This window comes from Arachis stenosperma, chromosome 1 (genome assembly GCF_014773155.1).
Source record: "Arachis stenosperma cultivar V10309 chromosome 1, arast.V10309.gnm1.PFL2, whole genome shotgun sequence".
Classification (NCBI taxonomy): Eukaryota; Viridiplantae; Streptophyta; class Magnoliopsida; order Fabales; family Fabaceae; genus Arachis; species Arachis stenosperma.
The window spans coordinates 74,195,504-74,209,131 of record NC_080377.1 but is presented as its reverse complement, the minus strand read 5'-3'; the positions used below and the strand labels follow the sequence as shown (position 1 = coordinate 74,209,131).

At 42.8% G+C, this 13,628-nt stretch overlaps 1 non-coding gene across 1 annotated transcript; it reads left to right on the top strand.

Moving 5' to 3' along the window:
• Nucleotides 1-13,200: 13,200 nt before the first annotated feature.
• On the top strand, nucleotides 13,201-13,308 carry LOC130947584 (small nucleolar RNA R71). The gene has a single exon (XR_009072720.1). It is a non-coding gene; the product is annotated as a small nucleolar RNA R71 (small nucleolar RNA).
• The last annotated feature ends 320 nt before the right edge of the window (nucleotides 13,309-13,628 follow it).

Genomic DNA, 13,628 nt, shown 5'->3' with positions numbered 1-13,628 from the left:
GACCCTAAGCTAATGTGTCATAAGTTAGCAGTTTATCCAGGATCTCGACCGGTGCAGCAGAGACGAAGAAAACTTGGGCTAGAGCGATCCCAAGCTGTGGACGAGCAAGTATAGGAACTACTGGAAGCCGGATTCATAAGAGAAGTCAAATACCCGCTATGGCTAGCCAACGTTGTCTTGGTGAAAAAATCAAATGGGAAGTGGCGAATGTGCACCGATTACACTGATCTCAACAAGGCTTGTTGGTGCACGAAATTGTGATCACTACTTTTCACAACTCAAATAATCCCTAGTAATGGCCCCAAAGACTTGGTGCTCAATACCATGGCATAAACACAACTTCGCACAACTAACCAGCAAGTGCACTGGGTCGTCCAAGTAATAAACCTTACGCGAGTAAGGGTCGATCCCACGGAGATTGTTGGTATGAAGCAAGCTATGGTCACCTTGTAAATCTCAGTTAGGCAGACTCAAATGGTTATGGATGATATATGAATAAAACATAAAGATAAAGATAGAGATACTTATGTAATTCATTGGTGAGAACTTCAAATAAGCGAATGGAGATGCTTTGTCCCTTCCGTCTCTCTGCTTTCCTACTGTCTTCATCCAATCCTTCTTACTCCTTTCCATGGCAAGCTGTATGCAAAGGTTTCACCGTTGTCAGTGGCTACTTCCCATCCTCTCAGTGGAAATGTTCAACGCACCCTGTCACGGCACGGCTATCCAGCTATCGGTTCTCGATCATGTCGGAATAGAATCCAGTGATTCTTTTGCGTCTGTCACTAACGCCCCACAATCGCGAGTTTGAAGCACGTCACAGTCATTCAATCATTGAATCCTACTCAGAATACCACAGACAAGGTTTAGACCTTCCGAATTCTCTTGAATGCAGTCATCAATTCTAGCTTATACCACGAAGATTCCGGTTAAAGAACCCAAGAGATATCCACCCAATCTAAGGTAGAACGGACGTGATTGACGGTCACACGTTCATAGGTGAGAATGATGATGAGTGTCACGGATCATCACATTCATCAAGTTGAAGAACAAGTGATATCTTGGAATAAGAACAAGCTGAATTGAATAGAAGAACAATAGTAATTGCATTAATACTCGAGGTACAGCAGAGCTCCACACCTTAATCTATGGTGTGTAGAAACTCCACCGTTGAAAATACATAAGAACAAGGTCTAGGCATGGCCGAATGGCCAGCCTCCCAAAGAGGGTTCAATCATAAAAACATGATCAAAAGATGAAAATACAAATAGCACAAGGTCCTATATATAGAGAACTAGTAGCTTAAGAATTACAAAGATGAGTAAATGACATAAAAATCCACTTCCGGGCCCACTTGGTGTGTGTTTGGGCTGAGCATTGAAGCATTTTCGTGTAGAGACTCTTCTTGGAGTTAAACGCCAGCTTTTGTGCCAGTTTGGGCGTTTAACTCCCACTTTGGTGCCAGTTCCGGCGTTTAACGCTGGGAAAAGTATGGACTATCATATATTGCTGGAAAGCCCAGGATGTCTACTTTCCAACGCCGTTGAGAGCGCGCCAATTGAGCTTCTGTAGCTCCAGAAAATCCATTTCGAGTGCAGGGAGGTCAGAATCCAACAGCATCTGCAGTCCTTTTCAGTCTCTGAATCAGATTTTTGCTCAGGTCCCTCAATTTCAGCCAGAAAATACCTGAAATCACAGAAAAACACACAAACTCATAGTAAAGTCCAGAAAAGTGAATTTTAATTAAAAACTAATAAAAATATACTAAAAACTAACTAAATCCTACTCAAAACATACTAAAAACAATGCCAAAAAGCGTACAAATCATCCGCTCATCACTTGTCCAAAAGATCCATACCCACTCCCAAGTATTGACGCTCTAGTAGATGCTTCCTCCGGATACAAATATCTCTCGTTTATGGACGCATACTCGGGGTACAATCAAATCCCCATGTATCCACCAGATCAAGAAAAGACCTCGTTCCTAACACCGAAAAGCAAACTACTGCTACATCGTAATGCCTTTCGGTCTCAAGAATGCAGGAGCTACTTATCAAAGGCTAATGAATAAAGTCTTCTCAGATCACATCGGAAAAATCATGGAAGTTTATGTGGACGACATGTTGATAAAGACACAAAGCGAAGATACATTATTATCCGACCTGACTCAAGTGTTTTACACTATAAGGAAGCACAACATGCGGCTCAATCCCGCAAAATGCACCTTCGCAGTAGAAGTAGGCAAATTCTTAGGCTTCATGCTCACACAAAGGGGAATTGAAGTAAATCCAGACAAATGTCAAGCCATACTTAACATGAAGAGCCCAACCTGTGTCAAAGAGGTACAACAACTCAACGGGAGGTTGGCCGCCCTATCCCGATTCTTAGCAGGAGCTGCAATAAGATCTCTCCCTTTCTATGCTACTTTATGAAAGGGAAAACAATTCGAATGGATGACAGAATGTGAGCAAGCCTTCCAAGACTTCAAGGAGTTCTTAGGACGGCCACCTATTCTATCTCGACCACGAGAAGGAGAACCGCTCATATTATATCTCGCAATAGGGAGCCGGGCAATAGCCTCAGCACTAGTCAGAGAAGACGAAAATGGGCAACAACCCGTCTACTTCATTAGCAAAGCGCTACAGGGATCCGAGCTAAACTACCAGAAAATAGAAAATTTTGCCTACACCCTCATTCTAACATCTCGACGACTCCACCCGTACTTCCAGGCTCACATCATTAAGGTTCGAACTAACCAGCCCATAAAAGGAATATTGCAGAAAACAGATCTGGCAGGCAGAATTCTACAATGGGCAGTCGAGTTGTCAGAGTTTGACCTCCAATATGAAGCTCGGACGGCCATCAAATCACAATATCTGGCCGACTTTATCACAGAATTCACAGATTCCCTAGAAACCCGCACAGAATGGAATCTTTACGTGGACGGTTCTTCAAATAAAACTGGAAGCGGCGCAGGTGTGATAATAGAAAGTGACCAAGGAACCCAAGTTGAGCTTTCCCTCAAGTTCGGGTTCCCGGCCTCAAACAACCAGGCAGAATATGAAGCATTATTAGCTGGTTTGAAGCTGGCTAAAGAGGTCGGAGCTCAAAAACTTAACATTTACAGCGATTCACAAGTGGTCACATCACAAATAACAGGGAGCTACCAAGCCAAAGATCCCACCATGAAAAAATATTTGGATAAAACCAAGGAACAGCTCGGACAAATCGGGGAGTATAAAATCTGCCACATACCCCGCGAACAAAATGCCCGAGCTGATGCGCTCTCAAAACTAGCCAGCACCAAACCAGGGGGCAACAATAGGAGCCTCATCCAGGAAATGTTGCAAAACCCGTCAATCTCGGAAGAAGAAAAAGTCCTGACTATAACAAGTCAGGACCAAGGATGGATGACCCCCATAATCAACTACCTCAAAAGAGGAACGCTCCCCACAGAAGAAAAGGAGCCAAAGAGGTTAAAAAGGGAGGCACAGTACTACACCATCATAAACAACATCCTGTATAAAAGAGGAATCTCAACACCTTTACTAAAATGGGTGCCGACCTCTAACACAAGGGAAGTGCTAGAAGAAATACACGGCGGCATTTGTGGCAATCATCTCGGAGCACGAGCTCTCACCAAAAAAGTACTCCGGGCGGGATTTCATTGGCCAACTCTACAGAAAGAAGCTACAGAATTTGTAAAGACATGTCCACCATGTCAGAAACATGCCAACTTTCACATCGCTCCGCCAGAAGAGCTCATTAGCGTGACCTCGCCTTGGCCGTTTGCAAAATGGGGACTCGATCTTCTCGGCCCCTTCCCACAGGGATCAGAACAAGTTAAATTCCTTATAGTAGGGGTAGATTACTTTACAAAGTGAATCGAGGCAGAGCCCCTAGCCAATGCCACCGCTCAGAGAAGCCGGAAATTCTTATGTAGAAATATTGTCACAAGATTCGGGGTTCCATATTCAATAACCACAGACAATGGCACTCAATTCACAGATGCAGGCTTCAGAAAACTAGTAGCTGACTTGAATATAAAGCACCAGTACACCTCCGTTGAACATCCACAAGCCAATGGACAGGCTGAAGCTGCTAACAAAGTTGTATTGGCCGGATTAAAACGGAGATTACAAGACGCAAAGGGAGCCTGGGCGGAGGAGCTTCCACAAGTCCTATGGGCATATCGAACAACGCCACATTGCACCACGAAGGAATCCCCCTTCCGATTAGCATACGGAATAGAGGCGATGATTCCAGTAGAGATTAAGGAAGGGTCGCCTAGAGTAGTTCACTACAATGAGGGAGCAAACTCCCAACTTTAGAGAGAAGAGCTCGACTTGTTACCCGAAATCCAAGAAAGAGCTCGGATCAGGGAAAAAGCTCTAAAGCGCCGAATGGCTTCCAGATATAATCAAAAGGTAGTGCCGAGAAGTTTTGCAGAGAATGATCTCATCCTAATCCGAAATGATATCGGAACAACTCGACCAGGAGAAGGAAAGCTGGCAGCAAACTGGAAAGGACCCTACCGAGTTGTAGAAGTACTTGGAAAGGGCTACTACAGACTGTCTGAACTCGATGGACGAGAGCTTCCCAGGTCATGGCACGCCTGCAACCTCAGAAGGTACTACAGTTAGAAAAGATAAAAGATCTCATCATTGGATGCACTCTTTTTCCTGAAAAGGTTTTTTAATGAGGCACCAAGTTGAGACTCAGACAATCCCATATGTATATATTTGCACTTTTCCTTTAAATAAAATATATTTTAGATATTCTACAAAGATTTCAAGACGCATTAATCTGAAGCATTCATCGTCCGATTATAAAGCAACAGATCGGCAGAAAGTGAAAAACAATTTCACTGCACGATCACGATAAAGACAACCGTCCGATAAAGGTGAAAACGCGATTCACCCAAAGGACGATCTAGAGATGACAACCACTTTCTACAAATCGGCAAAGATGAACACAGAATAATGTAAGAAGTTATCGAAAGTGATCTAAAAAAGAACCTGACGAGGTCTTACGGATCGCTAAAATAATAACTTAAGGACTGGTCGAACGTTAAGAAGTCGAACCAAGTCAACCCAAGTTATAAGTAAACCTTGGAAAGAAGTCTGGCCAACCCTATTAAAGAGGATTACTTTAACTTAGAAGGGCCTGACATAACAAAGTCAGCCCAAAACAAAAAGTTATACAAGTAGTCCCTGAAAGAGATCTGACAAAGATCCAAGAAAGAGGACTACAAAAAATAACTTAAAAGAGACCGACATAACCAAGTCGGACTCCTACCACTAAAAAGTTATACAAGTAGTCCCTGAAAGAGATCTGACAAAGACCCAAGAAAGAGGACTACAAAAAATAACTTAAAGGAGACCGACATAACCAAGTCGGACTCCTACCACTAAAAAGTTATCAAAGTAATCCTGAAAGAGATCTGACAAAGATCCAAGAAAGAGGATTACAAAAATAACTTAAAGAGATCGACCTAACGAAATCAATCTCCTACAAATAAGTTATAAAAGTAATCCCCGAAAGAGACCTGACAAAGGTCCAAGAAAGAGGATTACAGAAATAACTTAAAGGGGGACCAGCGCAAAAGAACCACCAAGAAACAAGTTGGACCCATAAGTCACAACCTCAAAGGATCCAAGCTACAAACAATAAAACAAAGCAATCTGAGGAGGTCGAGATACAAGATTTCAAACATCAGTAGAAAACTGAAAAGATGCCAAGTCAAAAAATTACCTCTGTTACTCTACAAAAGTTATAAGGTCCGGAAGGCCACCAAAACCTACTGTGAAGGGATAGCGAGCTACCTTTTGTTTTTCAAAATAAAAAGTTGCTAAACAAGCAACTAGGAAATGTCAGCAATTAAATAAAAAGTTTTAAAAAGCCCACAAGCCGGGCCAACTACATATCCAGAAAGAGATCAGCAAACATCAGGAGCCTTCTTGGCAGCATCAGGGCAAGGAGAAGGAGGACGAGTCTGAATCGGCACAGCGTCCACAGTTCCATCCTCCCGGTTTAGAATCTGGCAATCCGAGTCAGGCGCAACCGGAGGAGCAGAAGAAGTCGACACTTTGGCAGAGGACGCAGGGGGAGGAGCAACCTCATCATCATCATCCTCATCATCAGGGACAATATTGTCATCCCTGACAATGTTATCCAGGCTAAAGGAGGTGAGATCGGCCTCGGGAACAATGACTCAAACTTGCTCCTTCAAGTTCTTGTAAGCAGCAGTCACGCTACCAACAAGATGACTTTAGAGCTCAGAATAATCTTCCTGGACATTGTCGAGCTCCCCCCTCAGGCGCATCACCTCCCGATAAGATGTAACATAACTCTCCTTATGCATCATGGCTGTGTCCTCAGCCAACCTCAAAGAAGCTGCCAAAGATTGAGAACTCGCCTTCTCGTTCTCTAAATCCTTCTCCAGCTTGGCTACCTTTATTTCAAGTTCCTCTTTTAAATCCCTCATTCGATAAAACTCCTGCTTTGCCTCCTCCATGAATGCTTTAGTAGCATGGAGAGGGAGATTCTGAGCAGTCCGATATATGGCAGCCGCCATATACGCCATCTTTACGTGATTTCAGGCCATAAATTCCAAGTGACGGAGGATGGACACGTCGTCCATGGAAAGGGCATCATAGGGACCGATTTGCTGATCCACAAATTCAATGGCATTAAAATCAGGAGCATCGAGGTCGAAAGGCTCAGCTGTTTTTTGTTTTTTATTGGGAGGAGCAACAGATGGAGCGGCAGAAGTAGGATGAGGATCCACCAATCGGACTCGGGGTGTAGGGATCACCTTCTTCACCCCAGGGGAACTCGGCACGGATGGCTTCTCGCGCACTTGCGAAGACCCCTCCCCAGCCGCCTTGGCAGCAATATTTTTGGCAGTGGTGCCCGAAATTGTGATCACTACTTTTCACAACTCAAATAATCCCTAGTAATGGCTCCAAAGACTTGGTGCTCAATACCATGGCATAAACACAACTTCGCACAACTAACCAGCAGGTGCACTGGGTCGTCCAAGTAATAAACCTTACGCGAGTAAGGGTCGATCCCACGGAGATTGTTGGTATGAAGCAAGCTATGGTCACCTTGTAAATCTCAGTCAGGCAGACTCAAATGGTTATGGATGATATATGAATAAAACATAAAGGTAAAGATAGAGATACTTATGTAATTCATTGGTGAGAACTTCAGATAAGCGAATGGAGATGCTTTGTCCCTTCCGTCTCTCTGCTTTCCTACTGTCTTCATCCAATCCTTCTTACTCCTTTCCATGGCAAGCTGTATGTTGGGCATCACTGTTGTCAATGGCTACAGTCCCGTCCTCTTAGTGGAAATGTTCAACGCACCCTGTCACGGCACGGCTATCCAGCTGTCGGTTCTCGATCATGTCGGAATAGAATCCAGTGATTCTTTTGCATCTCTCACTAACGCCCCACAATCGCGAGTTTGAAGCTCGTCACAGTCATTCAATCATTGAATCCTACTCAGAATATCACAGACAAGGTTTAGACCTTCCGGATTCTCTTGAATGCCGCCATCAATTCTAGCTTATACCACGAAGATTCCAGTCAAAGAATCCAAGAGATATCTACCCAATCTAAGGTAGAACGGAGGTGATTGACGGTCACACGTTCATAGGTGAGAGTGATGATGAGTGTCACGGATCATCACATTCATCAAGTTGAAGAACAAGTGATATCTTGGAATAAGAACAAGCTGAATTGAATAGAAGAACAATAGTAATTGCATTAATACTCGAGGTACAGTAGAGCTCCACACCTTAATCTATGGTGTGTAGAAACTCCACCGTTGAAAATACATAAGAACAAGGTCTAGGCATGGCCGTGAGGCCAGCCTCCCAATGATCTAAGAACTAGGCGTTCAAAGGTGATCTAGAGATCTGAAGTGATCAAAAGATGAAAATACAAATAGCAAAAGGTCCTATATATAGAGAACTAGTAGCTTAAGAATTACAAAGATGAGTAAATGACATAAAAATCCACTTCTGGGCCCACTTGGTGTGTGCTTGGGCTGAGCATTGAAGCATTTTCGTGTAGAGACTCTTCTTGGAGTTAAACGCCAGCTTTTGTGCCAGTTTGAGCGTTTAACTCCCATTCTTGTGCCAGTTCCGGCGTTTAACGCTGGGAATTCTGAAGGTGAATTTGAACGCCGGTTTGGGCCATCAAATCTTGGGCAAAGTATGGACTATCATATATTGCTGGAAAGCCCAGGATGTCTACTTTCCAACGCCGTTAAGAGCGCGCCAATTGGGCTTTTGTAGCTCCAGAAAATCCACTTCGAGTGTAGGGAGGTCAGAATCCAACAGCATCTGCAGTCCTTTTCAGTCTCTGAATCAGATTTTTGCTCACGTCCCTCAATTTCAGCCAGAAAATACCTGAAATCACAGAAAAACACAAAAACTCATAGTAAAGTCCAGAAAAGTGAATTTTAATTAAAAACTAATAAAAATATACTAAAAACTAACTAAATCCTACTGGAAACATACTAAAAACAATGCCAAAAAGCGTACAAATTATCCGCTCATCACAACACCAAACTTAAATTGTTGCTTGTCCCCAAGCAACTGAAAATCAAATAAGATAAAAAGAAGAGAATATGCAATGAATTCCAAAAACATCTATGAAGATCAGTATTAATTAGATGAGCGGGGCTTTTAGCTTTTTGCCTCTGAACAGTTTTGGCATCTCACTCTATCCTTTGAAATTCAGAATGATTGGCTTCTTTAGGAACTCAAAATCCAGATAGTGTTATTGATTCTCCTAGTTAAGTATGATGATTCTTGAACACAGCTACTTTATGAGTCTTGGCCGTGACCCAAAGCACTCTGTCTTCCAGTATTACCACCGGATACATACATGCCACAGACACATAATTGGGTGAACCTTTTCAGATTGTGACTCAACTTTGCTAGAGTCCCCAATTAGAGGTGTCCAGGGTTCTTAAGCACACTCTTTTTGACTTGGATCACAACTTTATTTCTTTCTTTTTCTTTCTTTTTCTTTCTCCCTTTTTTCTTTTTTTTTTCGTTTTTTTTTCGCTTCTTTTCCTTTTTTTTTTGTATTCACTGCTTTTTCTTGCTTCAAGAATCATTTATATGATTTTTCAGATCCTCAGTAACATGTCTCCTTTTTCATCATTCTTTCAAGAGCCAACAATTTTAACATTCATGAACAACAAATTCAAAAGACATATGCACTGTTTAAGCATACATTCAGAAAATAAAAGTATTGCCACCACATCAAAATAATTAATCTGTTATAAAATTTAAAATTCATGCAATTCTTCTCTTTTTCAATTAAGAACATTGTTTATTTAAGAGAGGTGATGGATTCATAGGACATTCATAACTTTAAGGCATAGACACTAAGACACTAATGATCATAAGACACAAACATGGATAAACATAAGCATAAAATTCGAAAAACCGAAAAATAAAGAACAAGGAGATTAAAGAACGGGTCCACCTCAGTGATGGCGGCTTGTTCTTTCTCTTGAAGGTCTTATGGAGTGCTTGAGCTCCTCAATGTCTCTTCCTTGTCTTTGTTGCTCCTCTCTCATGATTCTTTGATCTTCTCTAATTTCATGGAGGAGGATGGAATGTTTTGGTGCTCCACCCTTAGTTGTCCCATGTTGGAACTCAGTTCTCCTAGGGAGGTGTTCAGTTGCTCCCAATAGTTTTGTGGAGGAAAGTGCATCCCTTGAGGTATCTCAGGGATTTCATGATGAGTGGGGTCTCTTGTTTGCTCCATCCTTTTCTTAGTGATGGGCTTGTCCTCATCAATGAGAATGTCTCCTTCTATGTCAACTCCAACTGAATAACAGAGGTGACAAATGAGATGAGAAAAGTCTAACCTTGCCAAGGTAGAGGACTTGTCCGCCACCTTATAGAGTTCTTGGGTTATAACCTCATGAACTTCTACTTCTTCTCCAATCATGATGCTATGAATCATGATGGCCCGGTCTATAGTAACTTCGGACCGGTTGCTAGTGGGAATGATTGAGCGTTGGATAAACTCCAACCATCCTCTAGCCACGGGCTTGAGGTCATGCCTTCTCAATTGAACCGGCTTCCCTCTTGAATCTCTCTTCTATTGGGCGCCCTCTTCACAAATGTCTGTGAGGACTTGGTCCAACCTTTGATCAAAGTTGACCCTTCTAGTGTAAGGATGTTCATCTCCTTGCATCATGGGCAAGTTGAATGCCAACCTTACATTTTCCGGACTAAAATCTAAGTATTTCCCCCGAACCATTGTAAGCCAATTCTTTGGGTCCGGGTTCACACTTTGATCATGGTTCTTGGTGATCCATGCATTGGCATAGAACTCTTGAACCATTAAGATTCCGACTTGTTGAATGGGGTTGGTAAGAACTTCCCAACCTCTTCTTCGGATCTCATGTTGGATCTCCGGATATTCACTCTTTTTGAGTTTGAAAGGGACCTTGGGGATCACCTTCTTCAAGGCCACAACTTCATAGAAGTGGTCTTGATTCACCCTTGAGATGAATCTCTCCATTTCCCATGACTCGGAGGTGAAAGCTTTTGCCTTCCCTTTCCTCTTTCTAGAGGTTTCTCCGGCCTTGGATGCCATAAATGGTTATGGAAAAACAAAAAGCAATGCTTTTACCACACCAAACTTAAAAGGTTTGCTCGTCCTCGAGCAAAAGAAGAAAGAAGAGAGTAGAAGAAGAAGAAATAGAGGAGATGGAGGTGGCTTTGTGGTTCGGCCAAAGGGGGAGAAGTAGTGTTTAAGGTGTGTGAAAATGAAGGAGTGAAGATGGGTTTATATAGGGGTGAAGAGAGGGGTAGGGTTCGGCCATTATGGGTGGGTTTGGGTGGGAAAGTGGTTTGAATTTGAATGGTGAGGTAGGTGGGGTTTTACGAAGGATGGATGTGAGTGGTGAAGAGAAAGATGGGATTTGATAGGTGAGGGGTTTTTGGGGAAGAGTGGTTGAGGTGATTGGTGAATGGGTGAAGAAGAAGAGAGAGGGTGGTGGGGTAGGTGGGGATCCTGTGGGGTCCACAGATCCTGAGGTGTCAAGAAAAATTCAACCCTGCACCAAGCATTGTGCGAAGATGCACTATGTGCCAATTCTGGCGTTAAATGCCGGGCTGGTGCCCATTTCTGGCATTTAACGCCAAGTTCTTAACCTTTTCTGGCGTTTAACGCCAGTCTGGTGCCCCTTTCTGGCGTTAAACGCCCAGAATGGTGCCAGACTGGGCGTTAAACGCCCAACTGCTACCCTTACTGGCGTTTAAACGCCAGCAGGATCTTCCTCCAGGGTGTGCTATTTTTCTTCCTGTTTTCATTCTGTTTTTGCTTTTTCAATTGATTTTGTGACTTCCCATGATCATCAACCTACAGAAAACATAAAATAACAAAGGAAAATAGATAAAATATAACATTGGGTTGCCTCCCAACAAGCGCTTCTTTAATGTCAGTAGCTTCACAGAGGGCTCTCATGGAGCCTCAAAGATACTCAGAGCAATGTTGGAACCTCCCAACACCAAACTTAGAGTTTGAATGTGGGGGTTCAACACTAAACTTAGAATTTGGTTGTGGCCTCCCAACACCAAACTTAGAGTTTGACTGTGGGGGCTCTGTTTGGCTCTGATTTGAGAGAAGCTCTTCATGCTTCCTCTCCATGGTGACAGAGGGATATCCTTGAGCCTTAAACACAAAGGATTCTTCATTCACTTGAATGATCAGTTCATCTCTATCAACATCAATCACAGCCTTTGCTGTGGCTAGGAAGGGTCTGCCAAGGATGATGTATTCATCCATGCACTTCCCAGTCTCTAGGACTATGAAATCAGCAGGGATGTAATGGTCTTCAATCTTCACCAGAACATCCTCTACAAGTCCATAAGCTTGTTTCCTTGAATTGTCTGCCATCTCTAGTGAGATTCTTGCAGCTTGTACCTCAAAGATCCCTAGCTTCTCCATTACAGAGAGAGGCATGAGGTTTACACTTGACCCTAAGTCACACAGAGCCTTCTTGAAGGTCATGGTGCCTATGGCGTAAGGTATTGAAAACTTCCCAGGATCCTGTCTCTTTTGAGGTAATTTCTGCCTAGACAAGCCATTCAGTTCTTTGGTGAGCAAAGGGGGTTCATCCTCCCAAGTCTCATTACCAAATAACTTGTCATTTAGCTTCATGATTGCTCCAAGGTATTTAGCAACTTGCTCTTCAGTGACATACTCATCCTCTTCAGAGGAAGAATACTCATCAAAGCTCATGAATGGCAGAAGTAAGTCCAGTGGAATCTCTATGGTCTCATTTTGAGCCTCAGATTCCCATGGTTCGTCATTAGAGAACTCATTGGAGGTCAGTGCACGCCCATTGAGGTCTTCCTCAGTGGCGTTCACTGCCTCTTCCTCCTCTCCAAATTTGGCCATGTTGATGGCCTTGCACTCTCCTTTTGGATTTTCTTCTGTATTGCTTGGAAGAGTACTAGGAGGGAGTTCAGTAATTTTCTTGCTCAGCTGTCCCACTTGTGCCTCCAAATTCCTAATGGAGGACCTTGTTTCAGTCATGAAACTTTGAGTGGTTTTGATTAGATCAGAGACCATGGTTGCTAAGTCAGAGTGGTTCTGCTTAGAATTCTCTGTCTGTTGCTGAGAAGATGATGGAAAAGGCTTGCCATTGCTAAACCTATTTCTTCCACCATTATTGAAACCTTGTTGAGGTCTTTGTTGATCCTTCCATGAGAGATTTGGATGATTTCTCCATGAAGAATTATAGGTGTTTCCATAGGGTTCTCCCATGTAATTCACCTCTTCAATTGAAGGGTTCTCAGGATCATAAGCTTCTTCTTCAGATGAAGCTTCCTTAGTACTGCCTGGTGCATTTTGCATTCCAGACAGACTTTGAGAAATCAAATTGACTTGCTGAGTCAATATTTTGTTCTGAGCCAGTATGGCATTCAGAGTATCAATCTCAAGAACTCCTTTCTTCTGATTAGTCCCATTGTTCACAAGATTCCTTTCAGAAGTGTACATGAATTGGTTATTTGCAACCATTTCAATGAGCTCTTGAGCTTCTGTAGGCGTCTTCTTTCAGATGAAGAGATCCTCCAGCAGAGCTATCCAAAGACATCTTGGATTGTTCAGAGAGACCATCATAGAAGATACCTATGATGCTCCATTCAGAAAGCATGTCAGAAGGACACTTTCTGATTAATTTTTTGTATCTTTCCCAAGCTTCATAGAGGGATTCTCCTTCCTTCTGTCTAAAGGTTTGGACTTCCACTCTAAGCTTACTCAATTTTTGAGGTGGAAAGAACTTTGCCAAGAAGGCATTGACTAGCTTTTCCCAAGAGTTCAGGCTGTCTTTAGGTTGTAAGTCCAACCATATTCTAGCTCTGTCTCTTACAGCAAAAGGGAATAGCATAAGTCTGTAGACCTCAGGGTCAACCCCATTAGTCTTGACAGTGTCACAGATTTGCAAGAACTCAGCTAAAAACTGATGAGGATCTTCCAATGGAAGTCCGTGGAACTTGCAATTCTGTTGCATTAGAGAAACTAATTGAGGCTTAAGCTCAAAGTTATTTGCTCTAATGGCAGGGATAGAGATGCTTC